This window comes from Portunus trituberculatus, chromosome 12 (assembly GCF_017591435.1).
Source record: "Portunus trituberculatus isolate SZX2019 chromosome 12, ASM1759143v1, whole genome shotgun sequence".
In the NCBI taxonomy this organism is placed as follows: Eukaryota; Metazoa; Arthropoda; class Malacostraca; order Decapoda; family Portunidae; genus Portunus; species Portunus trituberculatus.
The window spans coordinates 9,669,839-9,674,838 of record NC_059266.1 but is presented as its reverse complement, the minus strand read 5'-3'; the positions used below and the strand labels follow the sequence as shown (position 1 = coordinate 9,674,838).

Sequence of the window (5,000 nt, the reverse complement as noted above, 5' to 3'; positions counted from 1 at the left end):
CAGACCTATCCTTGTGACCTAACCTAACCACACCACTACGTCTGGTGACGTCACTAAGGTCTCTAAGGTACTAAAACAATTTACTCTCACCATGACTATTTTCAAAGGCCACACAGAAAAGGAGAAAGGTTGAGGGAATAAATGAAAAACGAAGGAAGAAAGTGGAAATAAATGAAAGATGAAGGAAGAAATGTGGAAACAAATAATAGACGAAGGAGGAAAGGTAGAAAAAAATTAAAGAAAAAGGAAAGAAAATTGACAAAAAAGAAAAATGAAGGCCGAGAAAGTAGAAAGACAAACAGAAGATAATAAAACAGAACTGAACGTAGAAAGGCAAAAGGGAAGGAAGGAAGGAAGAACATAAACAAGAAACCAATGATTAAAAGTCCATCTTAAAGCATTACGGAAGCAAATAGAGAGTAGATCCTTTATCGTGTGTGTGTGTGTGTGTGTGTGTGTGTGTGTGTGTGTGTGTGTGTGTGTGTGTGTGTGTGTGTGTGTGTGTGTGTGTGTGTGTGTGTGTGTGTGAGCGTGGGAGATGATTCAAGGAACATTTACTGAAAGAGAAAACACACTCGACCTTATCTCTCTCTCTCTCTCTCTCTCTCTCTCTCTCTCTCTCTCTCTCTCTCTCTCTCTCTCTCGTTTTTACGTCTTGTGTTCTTTTCGTTCCTAACTTTTTTTTCTGCTTCCTCCTCCTCTTCCTCCTCCTCCTCCTTCTCCTCCTCCTCTTCCTCCTCTTCATCCTCCTCCAAAGTATCACAGGTCAGGTGAGGTCATGATTTTTGACCAAATAGGGAAAAGTCCATTCGACCGGTTTCTCTCTCTCTCTCTCTCTCTCTCTCTCTCTCTCTCTCTCTCTCTCTCTCTTACTCCTAATAAAAATAACAAATGATAAAAAGAACAACAAGAACAGCAAGAACACGAACAACAACATTTTTAGCGCCACGTATTTGCATAATTCCACTGCCCTTATCAATGTTTTCCTTCTGTCTGTGCTTCCCCGCCCCACCCAGTCCCACCCCGCCCTGCCCCCCCTCACCCCCTCTCCCCCCACGTAGTGCCAACCAGGCCACGGGCGCCCGCTGACCTGACCTCCCCTTGCCCGGGTCACCTCCGCCACGGGGAAACCCAAATACAGATCCGGTAGATGTGTTCTCTCTCTCTCTCTCTCTCTCTCTCTCTCTCTCTCTCTCTCTCTATGTGTGTGTTTGTGTGTGTGTGTGTGCTTTACCTTATACGGATGATAATATATTTGTACTGACGGACGGAGCAAATCTCTCTCTCTCTCTCTCTCTCTCTCTCTCTCTCTCTCTCTCTCTCTGGCGGATGTGGTCTGACTCTCTCTATCCACAGTCCCGGCGCGCCAGCTGGTCTTCCCGAGCGCCTCGCATGACGTCAAACACAATCAGTGAGAGAAGAAGTAGTAAACGTGCTCTTGGCCTCGTCTCACCTCGACCCACCTCTTCCCGTCTCTCCTCCCCTCGTCTCCACCTCTTCCCGTCTCCTCTCGCCTCGTCCCCATCTCTTCCCGTCTTCCTGTACCTCGTCCCCATCTCTTTCCGTCTTTCCTCGTCTCGTTCCCACCTCTTCCTGTCTCCCTTCGTCTTGTTCTCACCTCTTCCCGTCTCCCTTGCCTCCTTCTCGTCTTTTCTTGCCTCGTCCCCATCTCTTCCCGTCTTCCAGTGTCTCGTCTCCACCTCTTTCCGTCTTCTCTCACCTCGTCTCCACCTCTTCTCGTCTCCTCTTGTCTCGTCCCCATCTCTTCCCGTCTTCCTGTGTCTCGTCTCCACTTCTTCCCGTCTTTTTGTGTCTCGTCCCGTCTCCCTTCGCCTTGTTCCACGTCTTCCCGTCTCCCTTACCTCGTCCAACCTCTTTCCGTGTCCTCTCCCCTCGTCCCCACCTCTTTCCGCCTCGTCCCACCTCTTCCCGTCTCTTTCTGTCTCCCCTCGCCTAGTCCTGACCTCTGCCCCGCCCACCTCTAGCCCGCCCGGATGCTGTCTCTCTCTCTCTCTCTGTCTCTCTCCGCTTCATCAGCACAAGAGTTAATTACTTTCTCCCGCGCTACAAAGGTCATGAGGCTTGGTCCGCCAGCGCATGCCGAGGAAGTGCGCGTGGGTAGGTTGCATGGGTGGGTTAGGTTAGCTTAGATTTGCCTTTGGTTAGGTCAGGCTAATTTGGGTGAATTCCGCATTCTTTAAAGGTTTTCTTCTTCTCCCGCCACCACTGTTTTCAAAGGTTACAGGTTAAAATCACCGTGAATTAGGTTGGGTTTGGTTAGGTAACGTTAGGTTGGGACACACACACACACACATACACACACATCAGTATTCCCAACCACTGTCTTCTCGCACCACTACTATTTTGAAAGGACATGGCGATATAACGGCTCAGGTTACGATAAGCTGGAATACGTTAAGGTTAGGTTAGGATAGACGAGGAGATCTTAATTCTTAACCCCTTCACTACTGAGACTCACTTTTACCTTGATTTTTTGAGGTCATGATTTATTGATTAGAAGATTTTATTGACATTAGCAACGGTCCACGGAGGTCGAAGGATTAATGGGTACAGTCTTTACTATTCTAATCTTCACATAAGTTTCTGAAGCTGTGTAAAACCAACAAATAGTAAGCAGAATGAATATGAAATCGGGTCCTTTGGAGTGACTAAACGCTTCCTTCACCCGTGAGAACTGTTTTCCTTGGCCAGTCATGACTAACAGGAGGGAGGTTTCAAGACATTTATCCCAAACCTTTGGCTAACTTTAAGGGAACTGGCAATCAAGTGGGCCTTTATTTCTTTTTTTTTTTATTTTTGTTGCTCTTGATTGGCTTCCTTCTTGCATAAAAAAAAAAAAATCAGGTTGTCGTGGGTGTTATCTCTCCTCGCCAGAGTATCAACGAGAACACTTGAACATGCCCCACCCGCCCACCAGGAACTAGCTCCTTGGACGCCCATTGGAGTGGAGATAGGCCCGTATTCGGAAACGCTCTTCTCTCTCACCACGACTATTTTCCAAGGCCACGGAGATGACTGACTGGGTTTTCAAGAGTGTTTCTCCAGTTAAAAAAGTAGAAATCCTGTCAGTCTGCCCTTAAAACTGTAAAAAATTACTTAAAAACGCTTTGCTCCCTCACCACATCTATTTTCCAAGGTCACAGAGATGAATAGCTGGGTTTTCAAGAGTGTTTCTCCTGTTAATAGTGTGGAAATCCTGTCAGTCTGCCCTTAAAACTGTAAAAACTTGCTTAGAAACGCTTTATTCTCTCACCATGTCTGTTTTCCAAGGCCACGGAGATGACTAGCTAGGTTTTCAAGAGTATTTCTCCAGTTAATAATGTAGAAAGCTTGTCAATCTGCCTCTAGAAACGTAAAAGCACCCTAGAAAAAAAAAAACCGCGTGTAAATTTCTACAAAGACTTTTTTAAATAGTGGAGGTGAAGTACAGAAGGGTTTAAGAATACGAGGCATAGAAGCGTCGAAACGTTAATTGCTGATTACGAATCTAATCACAAGGGAGTGGATTCGCTTATAGTGCATACGTTTATCGCTTGTTGGATGGATGTCACTCACTCACTCACTCACGCTACCTCCAACTCATTTACTGCTCAGTTTTGCCTCATCTTGACTACTCGTTGGGGTCTGATATTTTTAGTGGGTGTTTTTCCAGTCTCTTTCTTGACCTTAGTTCGAAATAAGCCCTTTTTATAACTCTTTGGGGTCTGATATTTCTAGTGGGTGTTTTTCCAGTCTTGACCTTAGCTGGAAACAAACCCTTTTGAATACTCTTTGGGGTTTAATAATTCCAGTGGGTAATTTTTTCCAGTCTTTTTCTTATCGTGAACTGGATATAAACCCTTTTGAATACTTGTTATGGTCTGATATTTCCAGTGGGTCTTTTTTTCAGTCTTTTTTCCTGACTTTAGCTGGAAATAAGCCATTCTGAATACTCTTTGGGGTTTTAGTATTTCCAGTGGGTGTTTTTCCAGTCTTTCTTCTTGACCTTAGCTGGAAATAAGCCCTTTTGATTACTCTTTGGTGTCTGGTAAACTCAGCCTCCTCAAAGCGGTGGTGAGGTGCAGAAATGTTTCATAATGTGGTTCCTTTCCGTGGTTGGTTTTTAATTCATTCCTTCAGTAGCATGACGCGTTTCCATATTCATTCTGCTTACTAATTGGTGATTTTATACAACTTCAGAAACTTATGTGGGGGATTAATTTTTTGAAGACTGTGGACATTAATCTTTTGACATCCATAGACCTTTTCTAGTGTCAATAAAATGATCTAATCGTACACAAAACTTATGTTAAAAATGTGTCCCTGTACTGAAGAGGTTAAACAGTCTCAGAAACTCATGTGGGGGATTAGAATAGTGAAGACTCTGGCCATTAATCTTCTGACCTCCATAGACCCTTTCTAATGTCAATAAAATGGTCTAATCGTACACAAAACTCATGGTAAAATTACGTCCCAGTAATTTCTCCCTTTTCTTTTACTTCTCCCTCTTTTTTTCTTTTCTTCCTCTTTTTGTCTTCTTTTTCCTCCTTGTTCTCATTTCCCTCCTCCTTTTCCTCCCTCTTTTCCTTCTTTTCCCTTCCCTCCCCTCCACAGACCCTTCCTAATGTCAATAACAATGGTCTAATCGTACACAAAACTCATGGTAAAAATGCGTCCCAGCACTGAAGGGGTTAACCTGCGCACCTGCACATAGTAAATGCCACGCCACACTCTGAGCACCAGCACCAGTATGGTTAGCAAACTGCCCATCATTATTATTATCTTTCATATAAAACATCGCTAAAGGGGAAAAATGTCACTGACCTTGAGATAACACTGCGCACGGCAACTACTAGACCCCCCTTCCCACATTACCCTTCCTCCCATCCTCCCACCTGCCAACATATCCCCTTGTGATGTTGCCAGCTTGCCATGCCAATAATGCTTCTACAACACACACACACACACACACACACACACACACACACACTACCCACGTA

General features: G+C 44.6%; 1 protein-coding gene across 2 annotated transcripts in view; it reads right to left on the bottom strand.

Moving 5' to 3' along the window:
• The window catches only part of LOC123502683 (cytosolic phospholipase A2-like), a 40,033-nt gene that overhangs the window by 25,796 nt on the left and 9,237 nt on the right, over positions 1–5,000 (bottom strand). The window lies entirely within an intron of this gene.